This window comes from Dromiciops gliroides, chromosome 3, assembly GCF_019393635.1.
Source record: "Dromiciops gliroides isolate mDroGli1 chromosome 3, mDroGli1.pri, whole genome shotgun sequence".
NCBI lineage: Eukaryota > Metazoa > Chordata > Mammalia > Microbiotheria > Microbiotheriidae > Dromiciops > Dromiciops gliroides.
This window is the reverse complement of record NC_057863.1, coordinates 517,501,531-517,526,173: the sequence shown is the minus strand read 5'-3', so window position 1 is coordinate 517,526,173 and position 24,643 is coordinate 517,501,531. Positions and strand designations below refer to the sequence as shown.

Sequence of the window (24,643 nt, the reverse complement as noted above, 5' to 3'; positions counted from 1 at the left end):
TTGTTATAATGCCTCAAATAAAATTCTGAAGTGGCAGAACCATCAAAAGTTCAGGTGATACAATTTTTCAGTGCAAGACAATTTAGGAGATTGACAGGAAACGTCTGTCTTACCAGGATGGTGATCAGGCTTGGAGTATAGTGCTTACTGCACAGTGAAGACCATGCCATTGTGCCAGCAGTATGCATTAAAGGAAGCTACATTAGTTACTGGAACACTCAGCTCATGGCCAATGGGAGGAGTCAGACAAATGTTTGAAAGGAGATCACAGAGGGATCTTTGTTGCTGCTCTGTTTAGTACCCAATTACAATATACATACATAATTCTAGATTTCAGTTATATGGCCAAAAGGGGTGGTAGCACTTGGATGCAGGGGGAACAGGGAAATAGTTCCAGGACAGAGAGAAGTTCTTATAGTCATTCACTAATTATTAAGAATCCTGATCTCAATTCCAAGCAGAAGAGAAGACTAGTAATTGTAGCTGCAGAAGAACAAGGGACCTAGTCACAGTCTCAGGGCCAGAAGTGCTAACAGTGGTAGCTACAGGTATACAAGGTCCCCTTCCTGGATAAAAATCAGAGCATAGACCAGAAAAGCACTGATATCACACACACACACACACACACACACACACACACACACACACACACACACACCCTGAAATCATACCAAGTTAGAAACACCAAAAAAACTACAGAACTCTAAGGCTAGCCCTGAAAACAAACACATGTAAAGCTTGGGACACGGGCCCCTCCAGGACAGGAGCATAACCCTATTTTAGTTAAAATAGGATGGGGAGAATAAGTAAAACACAAACAAACTTGTTGACCAAAACAGGTTATTATGGTGACAGGGAAGATAAAGGCATAAAATGTGACTTTAATGAAAAAAGAGGAAATTCAGGTATTTGTGATGAAAAGACCTGAAGTGAATGGCAAATTTGACTTTCAAATTCAAGACTCTAGAGAACCATAAAAAGAAAATTGGAGTTGGGGGATATACCTGGGGTTGTGCAGTGGGTGACTATCTTGTGTCTAAGGCTGGGTTTTGGCTGGGATCTCCCTGGGTCAAGGGGTGATGCTTTATCTACTGTGTCACCTAGTTGCCTCATGATGACATCTTTAGCGTAAAATTGAGGGGTGAGGGGAATTCACTGGGGAGGGGGAAGGGCAGAGGTGAAATCCTACATGAAAGAAACAGGAAAAGGCTTATGGAGTAGGGGGAACAGATGGGGGAGGTGTAGGGCAGTAAATTAATTTTACACTTATCAGAAAAGGCTCAAAGACCTTAAACTCATCAGAGTTGCCTCAAGGAGGGATTAACACACACACCCAACTAGGTGGAGTAATCTATTTAATCTGGGCAGTAAATGAGCCTAACAGTCATCAGAATTGGTTTAAAGACCTCAATCTCATCAGAATTGGCTCAAGGAGGGAAAGACATACACACTCAATTGGGTGGAGTAATCTCTCTAATCCTGCAGGAAAATAGGAGAAGGGGATAAAGAGAGAGGGGCAAAAGAAGGAAGGACAGAGTCCGGGAGGGGACAGACAGAAACAAATCCCTTTTAAAGAGGGATAGGATGAAAAAAGATGGATAATAGAATAAATATCATGGGGAAGGGAATAGGATGGAAGGGAAACAGTTAACAATAGTAATCGTGAAAAAGAGAAAAGGGGGAAAAATTGTACAAAAAATATTTATAGCAACTCTTTGTGGTGGCTAAATATTGAGAATCAAGGGAATGTCCATTAATTGAGGAATGATGGAAGAAGCTGTGGTATATGATTGTGGTGGCATGGTCTTGTGCTATAGGGAATGACAAACAGGATGATCCCAGAAAAACCTGGAAAGACTCATGAACCAATCTATAGTGAAGTGAGCAGAGCTGGGAGGACATTGTGTGTATTGACAGCAGTATTGTTCAATGAGCAATTGTGAATGACTTAACTACTCTCAGCAATGCAATGATGCAAGACAACCCCAAGGAACTAATGATGAAGTTTACTATCCACCCCCATAGAAAGAACTGATAAAAAGAGCACTTGTGGATTTTACATATATAACCTGGTTGCTGTCTTGTGGAGCGGGGAGGAAGGGAGGTAGGGAGAAAAATTTGGAACTCTAAATCTTATGAAAATGAATGTTGCGAACTACTCTTACATGTAGCTTGAAAAATAAAATAAATGTTTGTGGCTAAAATTAAAAAAAAAGAAAAAAAAAGAATGTGAATGAGATAAACTCTCATAAAACAGAAGCAGATGGTGGAATGGATTAAAGCAGAGAATCCTATAATATGTTGCTTACAAGAAACAAATTTGAAGCAGAGATACACAGAGTGAGAGTGAAGAAGCTACAGTTGAATATATTATGCTTCAGCTGAAGTAAAAAAAAGGGGGGGGTAGCAGTTCTTATCTCAGACAAGGTGAGAGCAAAATTTGACCTAATTAAAAGAGATTAGGAAAGAAACCATGTCTTGTTAAAAGGTACTATAAACAATGAAGTAATATTAATACCAAACATATATGCACCAAATGGTACAGCATTAAAATTCTTAGAGAAGTTAAATGAGTTTCAGAAGAAATAGTGAAATTATATTAGAGGGGGACCACAACCTCACCCTCTCAGAACTAGATAAATCTAACCACAAAATAAATGAGTTAAGGAAGTGAAAAGAATTCTTTAAAAAAAAATATGATAGACTTCTGGAGAAAGCCGGATAGGGAAAGAAAGGATTATAGCTTTTACTCAGTGGTACATAGCACCTACACAAAAATTCAACACATATTAGGGCATATGAACATCACTGTCAAATTCAGAAAGGCAGAAATTGTAAGTACATTCTCTTCAGATCATGGTACACTAAAAAGTATGTGTAAAAAAGTGCCATGGAAAGATAATAAAAATTAATTGGAAACTAAATAATCTCATCCTAAAGAATGAGTGTGTCAAAAAACAAATAATAGAGGGGGAAGCTATGTGTCGCAGTGGATAAAGCACTGGCCCTGGATTCAGGATGGCCTGAGTTCAAATCTGTCCTCAGACACTTGACACTTAATAGCTGTGTGACCTTGGGCAAGTCACTCAACCCTCATTGCCCTGCACAAAAAAACAAACAAAAAAATAAACAAATAATAGAAACAATCAATAATTCCATCCAAGAGAATAACAACAAAGGGACAACATATCAAAACTTATGGACTTCAGCCAAAGTAGTTCTTAGGAGAAGTATTATAACTCTAAATACCTACATGAATAAAATAGAGAAAGTAGAGATCAATGAATTGGGATTCCAAATACATAGAAATGCAACTAGCTAGAAAAAGAACAAATTAAAAATCCTCAATTACATGCCAAATTAGAAATTCTGAAAATTAAAGAAGAGATAAATAAAATTGAAAATGAGAAAACTTTTGAATTAATAAATAAAGCTAAGAGCTGGTTCTATGAAAAAATAATAATAAAATAGATAAACCTTTGGTCAATTAGATTTTTTTTTTAAAAAAAGAAAAACAAATTAACAGTATCAAAAATGAAAAGGGTAAATTCATCACCAATGAAGAGGCAATTAATGCAATAATCAGGAGCTATTTTGGACAACTATATGCCAACAAATTAGATAGCCTCAATGAAATGGATGAATATTTACAAAAACACAAATTGCCCAATATAAAAAAATGAAAACCCTTAAGCCCATTTTAGAAAAAGAAATTGAATAAACTATCAATTAATTCCCTAAGAAAAGAATCTCCAGGGCCAGATGGGTTTAAAAATGAATTCTACCAAATATTTAAAGGGCAATTGATTCCAATAATATACAAAGTATTTGGAAAACTAGCTGAAGAAGGGATTGTACCAAATTCCTTCTATGAGACAAATATGTTTTGATAGCCTAAACCAGGAAGACCAAAAACAGAGAAAGAAAATTATAGACCAATCTCCCTAATGAATATTTATGCAAAAATTCTAAATAGAATATTATCAAAGAGATTACAGCAATTTATCAGCAGAATGTACTCTGACCAGGTGGGATGTGTACCAGGAATTCAGGGCTGGTTCAATCTTAGGAAAACTATCAACATAATTGACCACATCAATAATGAAACTAACCATAACCATAATTGTATGATTATCTCAATAGATGAAAGGAAAGTTTTTAACAAGATCCAGCACCCATTCCTTTTAAAAAACACTAGAGAGCATAGGAATAACTGATGTTTTCCTTAAATTGATAAGCAATATCTAAATAAAATCATCAGCAATCATTATATGTAATGAAGATGAGTTAGAAGTGTTCCCCATAAGATCAGAGGTGAAACAAGGATGTACTTTATCACCACTATTGTTCAATATCATAGTAGAAATTTTAGCCTTAGCAGTAACAGGAAAAGAAATTGGGCAAGTCACTTAACCCCAATTGCCTCACCAAAAAAAGAAAAAGAAAGGAGACACACTAGTAAATGACTATAGTAAGCTACTGTTTTATAAACCCAAAAAGTCCAGCTTCATGGATAAGAACTCACTAATTGACAAAAAACAAAAAACAAACAAAAACTGCTAGGAAAACTGGAAAATAGTATGGCATAAAGTAGGCATAGACCAGCATCTTAGACCCTACACTAAAGTCAAAATGGGTACATGATCTAAACATAAAGGGTGATCCCAGAGGCAAATTAGACAAGTAAGGAATAGTTTACTTGTCAGATCTATGGGGAGGGAAAGTATTTATGACCAAAGATGAGACAGAGAACATTATGAAACACAAAATGGATCATTTTGATTACATTAAATTGAAAAAGGTCTTGTACAAACAGAAGCAATGCAGCCAAGATTAGAAGGAGAACAGAAATCCGGGAATTTTTTTTTTCTTTTGAAGCCATTGTTTCTGATAAAGGCCTCATATCTAAAATGTCTAGAAAACAGTCATTTCCCTATTGAGAAATGGTCAAAAGATATGAACAGGTAGTTTTCAAATCTGAAAACTGAAATCTGAAAAGAAATTAAAGTTTTCTATAGCTATGTAAAAATGTTCTCAATCAGTACTAATTAGGGAAATGCTAATTAAAAGTACTCTGAGGTACCACCTCACACCTCTACAACTGGTTAATTTGATTTAAAAAAAAGGGAAATGATAAATTTTGGAGTAGATGTAGGTAAATTAGAACATTAATACTCTGTTGGTGGAGTTGTGAACTGATCTAACCATTTTGGAGAACAATTTGAAACCATGGCTAAAAGTATGTAAAACTGTTCATACCTTCTGACCCAGCAATACCAATACTAGGTCTATATCCCCAAAAGATCATAAAAACAGGGAAAAGAGCCATATGTATAAAAATATTTATATCTTCTCTTTCTGTGGTGGCAAAGAATTGGAAATTGAGGGGATGCCCATCAATTGGGAAATGGCTAAACAAGTTGTGGCATATGAATGTAATGGAATACTATTGTGCTATAAGAAATAATAAGCAGGCAGATTTCAGAGAAACCTGGAAAGACATGAATTGATGCTGAAGGAAATGGGCAGAACCAAGAGAACCTTTTACAATGTATTAATAACATTGATAATCAATTGTAAAAGACAGCTCTTTTCAACAATACAATGATGCAACACAGTGCCAAAAGACTTAAGAAGGAAAATGCTCTCTACATACAGAAAAAGAATCATGGAATCTGAATGTAGATTGAAGCATATTGTTTTCACATTTTTGTTGCTTTTTTATTGTTGTTGTTTTATCTTGTGATTTTTTTTCCCTTTGTTCTGATTATTCTCTTAAAACATGACTATTGTGGAAATATGTTTAACATGATTGCAATGTATAACCTATATCAGATTCCTTGCCGGCTTTGGTAGGGGGGAAGGAAGGGAGGGTGGGAAAAATTTGGAGCTCAAACTTTATAAAAGCAAATGTTGAAAACTAACTTTACATGTAATTGGGAAAAAATAAAGGTCTAGAAATACAAAAGAAAATTTGACTTTCAAATAAAACAATCAAGATAATCATAAAAAGATAAACATGAAAGAGAAATCATCAGTGAATTAATAAAGTTCAACTGCTTACATCCCTATATGGAGAGATGATGCATGTAACTCCTAAAATGTTATCATTATTATGATAGTTATAAGGAGTATATGTAGAAAGAAATCACAGTTGTGAGGTGACTATGATGAGATGATGTCAAAAATGAAATTAAGGGTTGAGAAAGAGTGATATGCTTATAGAATGTGAAAGGGAGAGGAAGAGTAGGCAAAATTACCTCACATAAAAGAGGTATAAAAATAATTTTTATAATGAAGGGAAAGATTGAAGGACAGGAAACATCGTTCCAACAATTCTGCACAACAATTTGGAATTATGCCCAAAGGGTTATAAAATTGTACATGTCCTTTGACCCAACAATAACACTTCTTAGTCTGTATCCCAAAGAGATCAAAGAAAAAGGAAAATTTCCTATATGTAGGAACTTTGTAGTTTCAACCAGGTTGTCTGGTTCTGACTACTTTGAACAAAGTTTAATGAATCAATCCCTCCTCTACATGACAACTCCTTAATAAGTGGAAGGCAGTTATCTTTTTTCCTTAAGTCTTCTCTTCCTCAGACTCCATATTTTCAGGTACTTCAATCTTCTTATAGCACAAACCCAAAATCTTCACAGTCCTGGTTAACCGCATCTGAAAACTAGTTTATCAAAAGACATCCAAAATTGTGGCATGGTTAAGATCTTACAGGAAAGAGGAGCAGCTAGGTGGCACAGTGGATAAAACATTGGTCTTGGATTCAGGAGTACCTGAGTTCAAATCCAGCCTCAGATACTTGACACTTAGTAGCTGTGTGCCCCTGGGCAAGTCACTTAACCCCCATTGTCCACCCCCCCCAAAAAAAAAGATCTTACAGGAAAGAATACAAAGCCCTTAACACTTCCTTATTACTGGAAATTATGACTCAGCATACAGTCCTTGATATCCCTTAAAGCATTGCTTTATCTGAAATTTTGATAAGATTTTCATCCATTCTTTTGTTAAAATCATTAGCAAAAATGTCAAAAAGCATAGGATTAATTACTATAGATAATTGGGTATTCCAATGGAGACCTGTGCCATACATACTTTGAAGTATCAACTATTGAGTTCAGCCTCCTGAACAGTTTTGAATCCATTTGATTGTATTAATATCTAGTCTAAATTCTTTATTTTTTCAGAGGGGTAACAAAAATATTTCATTAAATGCTTTGCTCAAATTGTTGTAAACACTATATCCACTGTATTAACATTATTACTTGTTTAGCATCATGAAAATATCATGAAACCAGGCTAAGTGAAATCACCACTTCCTATTAAAGATGTTTACTAACCATCCATTTAATAATTTTTTCAAGAATTTTTTCAATCATTTTATCATTTTCATTGGCCTATATTTTATTTACTGTTATCTTCCCTGCCACCACCTTTTTTTTTTTTCAAAATTAGAGTGTTTACTCTTCTCCAAAGATATAAAGCCCCTTCCATGTTTCATGATTTTAAAAATATCATTGATTATGGTCTAGAAAACAGTACTGCAGTTGTTTTAGGAATGAAACATAATTTTCTTCGGCCATGTGACTTGAATTGATAAAGGTCAGCTACATATTCCCTTACTACTTTCTTACTTATCTTGGATATCAACTCTCTATTTTTCTTCTGTTGTTTCCAGGACAAGGAAATATTCATTTTGAAAAAGAAAAGAGAAGAAAAGTTAAACATTAGCCTTTCCTTCTCTCTTTTGACAGTTACTGTTGTCTTATCTACCATTAACACTTGTCCTATCCTTTCTTTGATCGTCACTTTTTCTCTGTATTTATAAAAACCACCTATACCTCTCCCCCCCAAAAACACCATCATTTTCATTAACTTTAGTTCCTCTTGCTTGCTCAACATGGAATTTAGCACTTTAGATATTTTTACAAGACTATGCTATAATCTATTTCATTCTCTATTTTATTCTATTAATGTAATATGGTTGAGGAGTTTACTGTATGTCATGTCAAACTCTTTTTGAGAAATCCTAATTTTGCTACCTAATAGGATTATTTTCCTTTGTGTCTTCAGAATTTCATTCTTAAGTTAACTTTACTTTCAGCCATTTCTTCCTACATGACAATATAACTATTTTTTTTTCTGAAAGATTTAAACACTATTTTTCCCATATGAAAGCTGCATATCAGACTTCAAGCAGATACTATGTATTTTATTACAAACTTCTAGAGGGAGAAATCATGTTCCCTTTGGCTTTCATCATGTTTACCCTAGTAATTAGTTCTTCCCATTTAGTGTGAATAAAATTAAAAATATTGTCCTCTCATTAAAGACAGATTTTGCTTTTAATAGATTAAAAGTATCATACAATAAGCAAAAACCCAAAACATCAAATGTTATACTTCTGGCAAGAAAAGAGCCAGAGCAAATGTATGGATAATTGAAATTCCCTGCTACTACAATATACATAGGGCTGTCTGAATAGGGCCTGTGATCTATTTCCATGACTCTTCTGTTTCTTCTTTCTGTTCACATGGTCAGTAATATTTTCAATAAAAAAAAAACATGCTTCTCCCTCCATTGACTTTCACCAAGTAATCTCCATCATGCTTCTCCCTGCTTGCTCTAGTATATAAGAATACCTTCTTTACTTCTATACTCATACAAAATTATCCCTCTCCCAATCCTACTCCTCCCCTTTAACTTTAGCTATCCTGTTTCTTTTGAAAAATATAAACCCATTCAAAACCATAGTCCTATAACAAGATTCATACCACCAAATGTAAAAGATATTGCAGTTCAAATTTTCATTTGTTTTAGGACCTCCAGTTCCTCTTGATTTTAGCCTAAAATTTGGGCATTTGTGGACAGATATGTGAAGTTTTGAGCTATGTCTCTCATGGTTTGGATGTATCTACCTAAATACTTTATCTCGTTTGTAACTACTTTTATAATACATTGTTTAATACCTTTTACCTCCCCACAATATTTTAATACATCCTATGAAAATAAATAAGCTAATCCAGCCTCAGACACTTGACACTTGACACTTACTAGCTGTGTGACCCTGGGCAAGTCATTTAACCCCAATTACCTCAACCCCCCACCAAAGAAATAATAATACAACAAACAAATAAATAAACATAAATAAATAAATAAATAAATAAATAAATAAATAAATAAATAAATAAATGAATGAATGAATGAATGAATGAATGAATGAATGAATGAACAAATTAATAGATAGATAGGTTACCATACTGGAGCATTTTCCTAATCTGCAAAATGGTGGGAATGATTTTTGCTTTGATACCTACCTCAAAAAGTGAAAGAAAGCATTTTAGAAATAGTAAAGCAGTATATAAATGTAAACTATTATTTGTAATTCTATTCCTAGAGTGTAACAAAACAGTGCCTGGGAAATAGTGATGTAGGAGGCAAAAAAGGGTTAATAGAAAAATATAAAACCCAAGTTCTAGTACAGATATTAGCTTTAAAAGGGAGTCAGATCTCAGTTAATGGATAACTTATGTTAGGTTCTCATACCCATAGTGATCAACATCCATAACGGACCAGAACAGGTCAGGTCAAAATAACAATAAAGGAAAAAGACAACCTATAGAAATTCTAATGAAAAATGACTATGTTTTGAAACTAGCCATGAGAATCAGAAAGAGACATGCGCAGAAAAGGCCAAATTTGTCTCCAGATTCACCTTACGATGTGTAAACCCCCAAAACACATCTCCACTGGAAAAGGTACCAGCCTAGGGGGTTGGCTTAGGATCCCGAGGAACTCCAAATTAGGATAAACCCTCCCCTGAAACACCCCTAGGTGGAGAATATTATAATGAGAAGGATAGGCCCTCCCCTGTACCTCTCCAAGGTGGAGATTATTATAATGAGACTGATAATCAAATTATCCATATTATAAATATAACTGTCTTTCCTTTCCTTATTCGAAAGATACCTTTCCAATGTTCTGGTTCTCTCCCTGTGGTCACCCACAGTATTGCAATAAAACTTGGGAAACTGAGGCACTGAGTCTTGTAATTCTTTTGGGATGACTCAATCAACTTAACCCCAAATTCCAGCCCACATCAATAGTAGTCACTAAATGCTTTGTTGTTTGATTGCTAAACATTAAAGAATAGCAAATTCATTTTTCCCTTATCCTTTCCCCTGCTGGGACCTACGGTTTATTGAGAGAGACAAGTATGGGTATAGGAGAGAAAGGGAAGAGTGTAGATGGCAAAGAAAAATAGACTATGTGAATTGCCAGCACCCTCCTATGCACTGAAGTTGGTCGTGTTGGGACTGAGGAGCTTTTTTTTTTTTTCCTGACAAAAGTCCTGTTTAAAGTATCAAACAAAGACAGATGTTAAGTTAGTCAAATATCAATTCCGAAAATACAACTAGCATGATGCTTCTTCTAAAATAAACTGTTCAGAGTAAATAGAACACTGAAATAGAAATACTTTTGTCTTGTTAGATAACACTTAGATTAGAAATTCTCTTCTATGCATAAAGAAAAAAAATTGTCCTAGGGAAAGGAAAGTTTTATTTAGTTTATATAAAGTGAAATAACCCCTTTTCTGGTTTGAGGGCAATTCATTGTAAGTTAATTGTCTAAGCCTATCTGATGTGTGAGAACACAATTATTAATAATGAATTTCTTGGGGGGAACCAGTTTTAATCCATTGTCATATTGGGTTCTCTCACCACCACTGGAAAGTTTAGTTCAGGAACTTTAGATAATCTCTTTCAGAGTCAGCCCAAATATACAATAGAGATAAGACCCTTTGTGTCTAGGCCAGTGAAGTGAGGGGATTAAAACCACACCAATTTGAATGCACACTTATGCATCAGAGCCTTTCCCACTAGACCCTGATGTCATCACAGTAGAGCTCATATTAATATGGTCCACCCTCAGGTCACATCAATTAATGGTGTGTAAGAGCCACCTCTATTGGAGGAGGAAAAAGATTTGGAGCATATGGCAAAAGCCATTCTGAGCTCGCTCTCTAGGCATGGAAGGCTGTCAGTTGGTGAGCACTCTACTCTTAGGACATAATAAGTAAAATAGAGAAAATTTGGTACTGGTGATTTTTTGGTTTGTGTTAACTGTCATGCCATCAATGCTCTTCTAGTATTTAACATACTTTAATAATAAATGCTTACAGCCAAAAATGGGTGCAATAGATATTAATTTATAAGTAGCAATAATTTATCTAAACTCAGCCTAGTTCCACACTAATTTAAATAACTCAGATGAATATATTTTTATATTTACAATTTCTAGTGATGCTTGGAGTGCCTAGCCTCACTCATAGTATGATTACCTAGCTTCTGTCTTCCTTGCTTAGTCCTACCTTTCCTTCTCAAATGGCTATGGACAAGGCAAGTGGTCTAGAATCAGGAAGACCTGAGTTCAAAAACAGCCCCAAACACTTATTAATGATGTGCCCCTGGGAGAGTCACTTCAGTATCTTTGCCAAGAAAACAGCAAATGTAATCATGATGAGTCAGACATTATTGAAAAGACTAAATAACAAATTGCTTCTCAACAGTTTTTTCTGAAACAAATCACTTAATATTTTGACATTGTCAGAAATTAAAGTTTTTATTCCTGAAGACATTAACTGGTCTGAGAGGTCAAACTCTGTATCCATTAATCAGCTGCTTGATTGAGGATTTGTTAAATGTTTGCTAAGTGCAAAGCATTGATAAAAAAAAAAACTATATAGAAAGACAAAAATCAAACAGATCTCAACCTTAAATGACTTACATGTTATTTTCAGAGACAAAATTGAAATATCTGAAAAAAAATAAGAAAAACATAGAAAATTAAGCAAGAAAATGCTTTTTCTTTTATTTTATCTATAATACATGTAAAAATTGACTATTAAAGCTTTGTATTCCAAATTCTCTTTCTTGTATTGCATCATTATAGTCCTGAAAATAGCTGTCCTTCACAGGTGGTCATCATGTAATACAGCTGTTACTACGTACAATGTTCTCAATGTGTTTGAGAACTGAGGCCTATCAGAGAAACTTGATTTAAATCTTTTTCACAGTTACTATTGCTAACTGTATTTTCCTCCATCCTATTCCCTCCCCATGATATTTACTCTATTTTTTTATCTTCTTTCACCTGATTCCTTCTCAAAAGTGTTCTGCTTCTCCTTTTGTACCCCTTTTACCAAGCTGTTAATTCTCTCTTCATAATTTTCTTATATTGTTCTCATTTCTTTCCCTGATTTATGTTCTTTGTTTTTTTTTTAAAATATCATTTCTTTTTCTCTTTAAAAAAATCTTTTTCTACCTGGAAGGACTTACATGAATTGATGCTGAGCAAAATGAGCAGAACCAAGAGAACACTGTACACAGTATCAACATTTTGTGGTGATCAATTGTGATAAACAACTCTTCTCAGCAATACAATGATCCAAGACAGTGCCAAGAGACTTATTGTGGAAAATGCTATCCACATTCAGAAAAAGAACTATAGAGTCTGAAAGCAGACTGAATCATACTATTTTCACTTTTGTTGTTGCTTTTTGGTTATTGCTCTTGTTTATACTTTCTTGCATTTTTTCCCTGTTTTCTGATTAATGTGGAAATATGTTTAACATGATAGTAATGCATAACCTATATCAAATTGCTTGTTGACCTTGGGAGGTGGTGGGGGAGAAAATTTTGGAACTCAAATATATATTTACATGTAATTGAGAAAAAAATAAAATTTAAAAAAATAAAGAGAGGAAAATTTTTCTAACTGCTCTAAATCACTATTGATTAGAGAAATGCAAATTAAAACAACTCTGAGGTATCACCTCACACCTATCAGATTGGCTAATATGAAAAATATGAAAATAATAAATGTTAGAGAAGCTGTGGAAAAATTGGAACACTAAGGCATTGTTGGTGGAGCTGTGAATTGATCCAACCATTCTGGAAAGTAATCAGGAACTATGCCCAAAGGGCCATAGAACTGTTCATACCCTTTGACCCAGTAATAAAACTATTGGCTCTATATCTCAAGGAGATCATAAAAAAGGGGAAAAGACCCACGTGCACAAAAATATTATGACTACTCTATTTGTGGTGGCAAAGAATTGGAAATTGAGGGGATGTCTATCAATTGGGGAATGGTTAAACAAGTTATGGTATATGAATGTAATGTAATATTATTGTGCTGTAAGAAATGATAATCAGGTGGATTTCAGCAAAATCTATAAGGACTTACATGAAATGATGCTGAGTGAAATGAGCAGAACCAGGAGAACACTGTACACAGTATCAACAACATTGTGTGATGATCAACTGGGATAGACTTGATTCTTCTCAGCAATACAATGATCCAAAATAATTCCAAAGGACTCATGATGGAAAATGCTTTCCACATCCAGGAAAAAAAAAGAAAGAACTGTGGAATCAGGAAGTAGATTGAACCATACTGTTTCTACTTCTTTTTAGTTTTTTCCCTTTTGTTCTGATTCTTCTTTCACAACATGACTAATGCAGAAGTACATTTAACGTGATTGTACACAAAGTATATCAGATTGCTTTCTGTCTTGGTGAGGGGCCAGGGAAGGGAGGGAGGGAGAAAAATCTGAAGCTAAAAATCTTATAAAAACAAATGTCAAAAACTATATTTAAATGTAACTAGAAAATAACAAAATACTTTTATGATTAAAAAATCTTTTTCTGGGGGCAGCTAGGTGGCTCAGTAGATAGAGCACTGGCCCTGGAGTCAGGAGTACCTGAGTTCAAATTCAGCCTCAGACACTTAACACTTACTAACTGTGTGACCCTGTGTGACCCCAATTGCATCACTAAAAAAAAACCATCTTGATCTTCATCTCTTCTCAACATTCTTTTATTTGGCTTATTTCCATTCTGAATTTTTTATTTAAGGTTTTGCTTGTATACATTTTTGCTTGTATGTTATCTACTGTGTTTATGTACTGAGATTCCATGTCACTATAGAAGCTTTATATGGGTAGGTTGTTTTTTCCTGTTTACTCATTTTTCTCAACCTATTTTTTAAATTTGGGCTCTGATCATCTATGAAGGAGGGAATGTCAACTTCAGATTCTATTACTAGTTCTAGAAGCCTATAGTTTTTCAGTATTTCCAAAGTGGTGTGATCCAGAAGAGTTCTAGTCACTATCTTCCTAATCTATGCTCTGGTCTTTACACAGATAGGGATTATACTAACTTGAAACCCCAGATATCATCCCCTATTCTCCACCCTAGATTTGAAATCTAGAGCCATTCAATGGATGAGACTTGGAAATATTACCCAATGCTAATACATATCATCTCTTTCTGAGCAGGTAATTAGTCTTATTGTTTTTAAGCATTGCATCACTACTGCTGCTGTTACTGATGCCTTTTATAAACAGACAATAGTGCTTCTCCTATGTTGTGGTCTCTCTTAGACCTTACTCAATTTCCACAGACCTTTTTTTCTGTTCTCCTAGGTTATCTTGGCCTGGAAAGATGTCATTCTATGTCTTTTTTGTTATCCCATTCAGACTTTGATTTGACATGTTTGGAAAAGTTGTCTCAATGGTTGGATTAGGAGAACTCAGCAGAAATTCTCACAGCATTCTGCCATCCTACTTTCACTCATCATATTTCTACTCCTGAGGCTTTTAATATAGCACGGTGCAGCACACTAAAACTACTTGGATCTTTGCTCCATTTTTCTCCTTTTTAGGTAGAAGATGCTCTTGTTTCCTCTGTGTCCAATTGTCTCTTATGGCAAGGAGAAGAAATATAAAACATTGAAAGTCTTTGCCTCACATTTTAAATATGAAAGCATTACATTTCTTTTGAATATCTATTGTTGTGTCCCCCAACCTTTAGTATTATGTTAGGGGGCCACTTACCTGGAAGTGTTCGATAAATATTTTATCATATTGATGTATATAGGAGCACTAAATGATGATATGTATAGCCAAATTTAAGTTCTGTTTTCACAAAAGATTAAATGTTACAGGATTTTCACTTCAGATTGACAAAAATTTTGTTGTTAAGGTTTTTTAAAATAGTTGTAATAAATAATTTTGGAGTAAACAAAGACAAGGAATATCCAACAACAATAAAGATGCTTAAAATGGCTAAATTAAAGCTTTTTTCAATAAGGTGATGTCCAGAAGTTATATTTCTGTCAACATTATTGGAACCTTAGTGGCAATGAGTCCAATATATAGATACCTATATGTTAGGTCAATCATTCTTCATATAATAAAACAACTCTCCAAATACTTATATAATTTCCTGGCACACCCTTGGGATATTCTCACCCACTGCAAATATGACAAAGTAAAAAGGCAGGATGCATATATTTTTCTTATAATCTTCCTTCTTAACTCTCTTTTCTACAAATTATCTGACTGCAGAATGACTTTTTGGGGGGGCAATGAGGGTTAAATGACTTGCCCAGCTTCACACAGCTAGTATATGTCATGTGTCTGAATTCGGGTTTGAAGTCAGGTCCTCCTGAATCCAGGGCCAAAGCTTTATCCACTGCATCACCTAGCTGCCCCTTCAGAATGACTTTTGATGCTCCTGATGAGAGTTTCAGAGTTTGTGTAAAACACTTCTCTTCCAGGCACACTCTAGTAGGAAAGTTCATTCTGCCACTTGATGAGATCATTATTATCACAAATAGACAGCCTAGTCTTTTTTCTTTTTGCTTCCTATCTTTCTTTCTCTCTTTCTTTCTTTCTTTCTTTCTTTCTTTCTTTCTTTCTTTCTTTCTTTCTTTCTTTCTTTCTTTCTTTCTTTCTTTCTTTCTTCTTTTTTTTTACAATCCACAAGTGCTCTTTTTATCAGTTCTTGCTATGGGGGTGGATAGTAAGCTTCATTAGTCCCTTGGTATTGTCTTGGATCATTGCATTGTTGAGAGTAGTTAAGTCATTCACAATTACTCACTGAACAATACTGCTATCACTATGCACAATGACCTCCTAGCTCTGCTCACTTCACTATGCATCAGTTCATGAGTCTTTCCAGGTTTTTCTGGGATCATCCTGTTTGTCATTTCCTATAGCACAAGACCATGCCACCACAATCATATAGCACAGCTTTTTCAGTCATTTCTCAATTGATGGACATTCCCTTGATTCTCAATTCTTAGCCACCACAAAGAGTTGCTATAAATATTTTTTGTACAATTCCCACCCCCCCTTTTCTCTTTTTCATGATTACTATTGTTAACTGTTTCCCTTCCATCCTATTCTCTTCCCCATGGTATTTATTCTATTATCCATCTTCTTTCATCCTATTATTCTTCAAAAGGGATTTGCTTCTGTCTGTCCCCTCCCCCACTCTGCCCTTCCTTATTTTGCCCCTCTCTATTTATCCCCTTCCCCTGCTATTTTCCTACAGGGTTAGAGAGATTACTCCACCCAATTGAGTGTGTACATTATTCCCTCCTAGAGCAAATTCTAATGAGATTGAGGTCTTTGAGCCAATTCTGATAAGTGTGAGGTTCATTTACTGCCCAGATTAAATAGATTACTCCACCCAGTTGGGTGTGTGTGTTAGTCCCTCCTTGAGGCAGCTTTGATGAGTTCAAGGTCTTTGAGCATTTTCTTTGTATTCTGCCAGTGTATTGTTTAATGTATCTTTACACTGTAAACATGTGATAGTGTACATGACAAATATCATAGTTTCCCATTTCAAGAGTCAAGTTGGCTATATCTGATCCTTAGTGTTATAGGCGTATACTTGAAGGTTTCAAATGCCTTTTTTTCTAATGCTATTTATTTGCACAAACAATTATTGCTCTGTGCTAGGTATTATTTTTGTCATTTTGTAAATTAAGTCTATTACCTCTAAGTTATTAAAAGATAATAATTATTAAACTATTTTATGATATTAATTCATTAATAGAAATGAATAACTCTAACATATTGATAAGACCAAATGCATAGGGGGTTATATTTAAATCTTATTACACAATCTCATTACTCAAAGTGTACACATTAAAACAACTCCTAAAATTTTATCTGTGTCTCTTCTGCCAGTGATTGTATCAATATACAATTTTAATATATTTCCACAGCATAAATATACAATAGAATACATAACATTACTAATATTCATTGATAATTATTAAAATATTTTATGATATTAAATTATTAAATCCACACAACAATCCTTTAATGTCAGTGCTATTATTATTCTCATTTTATAGTTGATGAAACTGAGGCAGACAGTAGTGAGTGATATACCTGGTGTCACATAGCTAGTGCCAGATCAAATATGATCTCAATCCCAGCACTATGTCCACTTTGCTACCACCTAGCTATCTCTATGGAAAGGGAACACTGGCCAAAAAGCACAATTCTGATGAGTATTCAAAGAGTATAATACAATGCTAATGCAATGCTATATGAACTTTGATGTAGGGACAAATATTCTGTTAATGGTTCCAGTCTGCTGGCCATGTGGAGGAGCCTCATGGACTGGATGCATTTATGTTACCAGAACTGGAGAAGCATTCAAAAGATACTCTTTATAGACAACCAAGCCCTCTTATTGATCAACTTCTTCCTATCTGATGATATTTTCATGAGACAAATATAAGGATTCTGAAAACAGAGAGTGATAGGTGGGCCATGTATATTGGACTCAGGTTGTGACTTCAGAATTAGTTTTGTTCAGTTTAAGTGAAGGGAAGGCTTTGAGAGTTTCTATAAGTCAATAAAACAAGATATACAAGGGGCCTGGAATGAGGTTCATACCCAGAATTGGATCCACCTTTGAAGTTCCAACTAGCCAGTCCTGTACTAGCCAATAGAAATCCTTCAAAGAACAATACAACAATGGCACACATACTTCTCGGGACCAATGCTATTTAGAAAATACTTAAAATTTTATTGTACCCTCCCTAGACTCTGAAGTATTTTAGAAGATAGTATGCCCCTGAGTTATTGAACTGGAAACGTTTGTATTCTTGTTTTTTGTTATATCTTCTTACTAAATGTCCCTTTGTAAAATTGATTTCAATTTGTTAAATGAAACTGGAGCATGAGTTACTGGCAACTAACAGTAGGGGGATTACAGTAGAACATGGGTTTCAGTGAATAGTATCAGAAAAGATGCATTTGAAAACTTCAAGGGTACCCCTGTAACTCTAAGGGTGAGATATCTCTAATCATACTCTTAAAATGGGAAGCTATAATACTTGCTATATACAGTATTGTATGTTTATGCTGTGAAGATGCAATAAAATGATATATCGGTATAATCACTTGGAGAAGGAATATAGATAAGGCCGTTGGGAGTCATTTTAATATGTACCCTTTGAATAATGAGATCATGCTGTAAGATTTAAACACTAACACACACACACACACATACCCATGTAGTTTGGCTAAAAATAGTATGTCAAAGTTATTAGATTTAATATATATTAATGATTTAATATCATGAATAGTTTAATAACTATTATATATTAATAACTATTAGAGGTAATAGAGTTAATATCACCAAAAAGTGTTTAACATAGTGCTTGGAACAGAGCAATGTTTATTCTTTTCTTCTTTTTTACCTTCATTTACATTGATAGTTAAAGTTTACTTCATAAATTTAAGCAAGTGAATATTATTGATTTCTAATTACTCAAACTTTCTGGAGGATCTATAAGCTATAATTCTGGAAAATTAGTAAAAACAAATCAGTTTCAAATCCTTTTCCTGTACTTATTAGCTGAGGGTTCATGGGCATGAGGTCAAGGTTCTTTTATATTCAATTTTGTCAACTATGAAATGAGGGTATTAGCTGCAGTTACTGTCTCACAGTGTAGTTATAAGGTAATGGATGCAAAATTTTTTGGAAAGCCTATAACTTGTTATTATCTTATTGATTATCAAATTTAAACTCTTAATTTGAAGATGAGGAAACTTAGGCCAAAAGTCAAATAGATAGTAAATATTAGAACCCAGATTCAAATCCAGGTTATCTGACCCCAAGTCCTATACCCTTTCCCACCAACTACTTTAAATTCAGTTTTGTGATGGGAGGATAGGGCCATTATTATGCTTGATTTAACATGGGTTGAAAGTAGGAATGGTTTATCCAAAGACTGTCATGAATTCTTGTATTGCCGTATTTTGTCCCCTGTTAATCTATTTACACTGGAATACATAATCAGTTGCATTTTCAATGCATGTTCTGATCTTTAGGGAGTTTCAATTAACTAAATCTTATGGGTTCATGGTAGAAATGTAATCTGATCATTTCTAGATCCTAAGATTGCATAAAGAATTTATTTAAGAATCTTGGCTACTAATGGAGCTAACAGAAAGCTGGACCTCCTTTTCTGCTGAATACATTCCCTTTAGCCACATCTAATTGTTTATTCTCCATAATGTTACAGTAGAATTGGTTTTATTTTATTTTTCTAGGATGTAGATTGATAGCTCAGGTGGAAAATCAAATGAGACACCTATTACTAAAAATTAAATTGGTTTAAGTCCATTACACTAGGTTAGTGTGCAAGTATGAAAGGATGCCAATACAATAGCATGGATTCTTATCTTTTAAACTTCTCCATGGTACCTGGCAGTAGTTTTTCTGCTGAAAATAGATTGGCAGGTTAATTATGGAAGATGCAAAAATATATGTACAGATAGCAAATCAAATGAGTGTTCATTCACTTGGCATGCTACCAGAGTGCAGCAGAAAGCCTTTTTTTGCACCTATTTGAGGGTACAAATCATAGTACATGACATTGAAAATACTCAAAAGAAATATACAGGGATAGTACTAGAAAGATTACTGATTTGAATCCAAACATACATTTATGGTGGGGAACATCTTGGATCACTTCATAGTAAATGTATTCAACAATTAGGCTGCACTATAATAGGGCACACCCATTGTGCATTTGCCTTTAATCAGAATGAGATCCCTATAAAATTTTACCATTAATACACTGATACTTTGACTCAAACTGAAAAAATTTCTAATGTCTCACCTTTCATTTTTCATCTAGTAGATGAAGAAGCAAAGGTATTTTTGTATAGATTAGAAAGTTACAAACATCTTTTTCCTCTAAATGAATTCAGTGTGCTATGTAGCCAATTGAGCATGAGGGAAAACATGTAGAAAATATTAAGATCTTGGGGCAGCTAGGTGGTACAGTGGATAGAGTACTGGCCCTGGATTCAGGAGGACCTGATTTCAAATCCAGCCTCAGACCCTTGACACTTACTAGCTGTGTGACCCTGGGCAAGTCACTTAACCCCAATTGCCAAAAGAAAGAAAGAAAGAAATATTAAGATCTTAAAATCACAAAACTTTCCATAATCTTTCATGTCTATCCTAGGTACTAGCATGGTCATCAACTCTATTGAACACAGTTGTTTTCTAGTTTCTTCTGAGAAAGATTTACTTTTTTGAAATATATTTTGGTTTTAAATGAGCCTTAAAGAAACGAAGAAAGGTTTCACAAGGGAAAAAGTTTGTTTTACTTCTCTTGGCCAAGGTCTTATCTATCTTCACTGTTGTATCATATGCTACATGCAGATTGTCTACTTGGCTGCTGCTGTCAGCCCTGGAAATGACTTCACTTCAGTGGTGAACTGAGCCCTGTATGAATTGGGTTCGTGAATCCCTTTGGGTATGCTCAGGATATAGATTCTACATCATTTTAAAATGCTATTATTAATATAAGGTGCATACAAAATCTTTGGCAAACAAGGCACATAGTTAATGAAGCTATTCTCATAAGAAATTCCGGGTAGATCCATAGTCCTATTTTTTTTCTTTCTTATTATACTTGATCTTTGGTAACATACAAAGGAATGACTTTATTTTCATTCACTTTTTCCCCACCCAGAATTAAAAGAAATAGCATATAATATTCTCCATCAATTGAGAAGCCATTCCACTAGCCATAGATTTCTTGGATTATCCTTGTCAGTAACTATTTCACGAGTACTTGCTAGGTAGAAAACAATCCAATATGCACTGTATATCAGGTGATACAAGGAAGGCAAATTATAATTGTGTTTTAAAAATTTATAATCTGGCTGAGACCATGTCTGCAAGAGGGAGCTGAGGCCAGACGCTGAGCCAGGTCATCCTGGCAACTGTCAGGTGGTGCTCAGTGACCATTCACAGCGGCCACCTGGGGATTATAGCACTACTCCGGGAGGCAAGCTCTTCAGCACCACCCCCTGGAGGTACCAGGATCATCTATGACCGGAAGTTTTGATGGAATGTCGTAACTCTCCTGTGGCCAAAACACCTCCCTGGGATCTGCCCACCATTTCTGGGGTCAGCCAGCCACCCTGGTGATGAGCCTGCTACTGAAATGAACCTGAACCACCTACCCAACAACCATGAGGATAAACCAGGAAGCCATGAGGAGTCACAGTTTGAGATGAACAGGTAAAGGGTCAGCCACCAGGATTGAACAGTGGCCCCCAAGACCCACGGATCCCATTCAGGGGAGGAGACATACTGGTCAAGCCTTATAGGAGTTGTTTTTTCCAGGGCAGATGCCAGGGATGGGGCTGGATGTCCCACTCCCTCCTCCTGCAGTGGAGCAGCTCCCCCCTCCCCCAGAGCCAACACCAGCAGATACTTCCAGTAATGCCAGGAGCTTCCCTTCCCAGGGGAAGTGCTAGAGAAATCACCTTCTGCTGCAGAGGGGCAAAATCAGGGACAGGAAGAGCCCTTGTGAACTTGCCTAGTTCTTCAGTTCTCATCCCGAATGGATGTGTCCACCCCTTTCAAGTTTGTGTCCTGTGGCCACACACAAGGTTGTAGGAATGTTCCCTCTAGAGAGAAAATAAAAGCTAGTCAGCCAACTAAAAAAAAAAAGTTTATAATCTAGTTGAAGTGATAAAACATGTACTTATAATGTCATATAATATACTATGATGTAATTCAATATAGAAAAATTATATTGGATGGGTATTACAATAATAAGTTCAGTGAATGACAAGATCAATTCTGGCTAAGGGAAATAATCTAAAACTTCATGGAAAAGGCAAAACTAAGATGAATTTTAAGATAAATATGTAATCTAGATAGGTAGATGTGGAAAGAAAGGTATTTCATATTGAACAGGTCAGAGATAACCAACTCTGGGTTGCACATTACCTCCAGAACTGCAGTGATAATTGGTGGAAAATTCTCAAAACTGAAGAGAAAAATGTTGACCTTTTATTAGTAGAAAAGACACTGAATTTTGAATCAGAAGACTTGGATTAAAACTGTAGCTCTTACATTAGAACTAAAATGTTTGGGGTTAAATTTCCTATGCTGTGGCATAAATCTGTTGTAACACAGATATTTTTTACTATTATAAATCTTGCTAGCTTAGGAAATTATCAGAAGTTGATCACGACTGAAGTGTTGGAGAAGTTCCATATACCACCAAACATTCTGAATGTTTTGAGGTAGCATATACCATGACAATAATCCCTAATGTGCTGAAGAATATTCTTCAATAAACATTTAGTTAAAACTTCTAGGGGTGGAGGTAAAATTGCAGAGTTGAGAAAGTTGAACCCTCCCGACATTCCCCATCAAATAACTTTAAAATAATGCCTCAAATGGAATCTTGGAATGGCAAATGCAACGAAAGTAAGTGAGATATTCTTCTACCTAAGACAACATAGTAAGTAGGATGAAGGAGATTTCTTACATGGGGGAGGAAGCTGGTTTAAAAACTATGTGGATGTAAGACTAGGGGTGAGATTGGTTGTGGAGAATGAAGCAGTAGAAGCTTTGAAAGATATTTTTTTCTTATTTTATTTTCTTATTTATTTTTATTTAGAACTTTATTTTTTCCTAGATTATATGTAAAAACAAATTTTGACATTAATTTTTTTAAACTTTGTGTTCCCAATTCTCTTCCTACCTCCCTCCCTTTCAAGAACTCAAAAATTTTAATATAAGCTATAGATGAGCAGTCATGCAAAACATTTCCACATTAGCCAGGTTGTGAAAGAAAACAGACAAAAATAAAATTTCAGATAACAGAACTAACAAAAAATATGCTTCAATCTGTATTCAGACACCATCAGTTCTCTCTCTGTAGATGGATTGCATTTTTCACAAGATCTTCAAAGTTGCCTTGGATCATTGCATTGCTGAAAATAATCAAGTCAAATATTTCAGTATTGCTCTTATTATGTATACAGTACATTTCACATTGTGTTAGGTCATACAGGTTTTTTCAGTTTTTTTCTGATAGCATTCTGCTCATCATTTTTAAAAAGTAATAAACTATATTTATATAGTACTTTAAAGAAAGTTTTCCTTATGCATGAGGTTGATTCTTGCAATACTAGTAGTAAATAACATTCATATAGTACCTTATACCTGACATATAATTTTCTTCACAGTAGCCCAATAAAGTACCATATGTTTTATCATCATCAATCAATCCTCACAATCAATCATCAATCAAACCTGATCTTCATCAATTAATCCTCATTATCATCAATCATTACTCATTATCAAATCAATCATCCCCAATCATTTCTCATCTTCATATATTTATCATCAATCCATCCATCAATCATCATCACTATCACCATCATTTTACATTACTCTTGCCTCTGCTTCAAAATATTTTTCAGTTACTATTGTTAACTGTTTCCCTCCATCCTATTTGCTTCCCTTTGATGTTTTCTTTTTCACCCTGTCCCTCCTCAACTGTTTTGCTTCTGACTGCCCCCTCCCCCAATCTGCCCTCTCTTCTTTCACTCCTCCCTTCTTATCCCCTTCCTCTCTTTCCCTCCTGCAGGGTTAGATAGACTACTCCACCCAATTGAGTGTATATGTTATTCCCTCCTTGGGTCAACTCTGATGAGATTAATGTTTTTGAGCCAATTGTGATGACCATAAGGCTCATTCACTGCCCTGGTCCTTCTACATATCTCCCCCCACTCCATAAGCCCTTTCCAGCTTCTTTCAAGTGGGATTTCACCCCATTTTACCTCTCTACTTCCCCTCCCCCCCCCGTGCAATCCTCTCACTCCTCAATTTTGCCCTAAAGATGTCATCATGGGGCAACTAGGTGACACAGTGGACAAAACACCCACTTTGGACCCAGGAGGACCTGAGACCAAATTTGGCCTCAAACAGAAGATACTCACTCACTGCTTGACCCTGGGTATTCTACCCAACCCTGACAGCCCCACCAAAAAGATGATAAAAAATAAATGCTTTACAGATATCATCCCTTCATAATCAATCACTACCTGTGCCCTCTGTCTACATTTATTCCTATCATCTGCCCTAATATTGAGAAAATTCTTATGAGTTAGACATATCATCTTTCCATGTCATAGGGACCTTTTAACATCCCTCTTGATTTCTTTTTCCTGTTTACATTTTTATGCATAAAGACCCTATAGGGTCTTGTATTTGAAAGTCAAATTTTCATAAAAAAGGCAAAAGGACCCACATGTACAAAACTATTTATATCAGTTCTCTTTTTGGTGGCAAAGAATTGGAAGTTGAGGGATGCCCATCAATTGGGGAATAGCTGAACAAGTTGTGACATAAGAATGTAATAGAATGCCATTGTGCTATAAGAAATAATGAGCAGTCAGATTTCAGAAAATCCTTGAAAGGCTTAA

General features: G+C 35.1%; 1 pseudogene; it reads left to right on the top strand.

Moving 5' to 3' along the window:
* Positions 1-21,081: 21,081 nt before the first annotated feature.
* LOC122747880 lies at positions 21,082-21,438 on the top strand (annotated as a pseudogene).
* Positions 21,439-24,643: the final 3,205 nt, after the last annotated feature.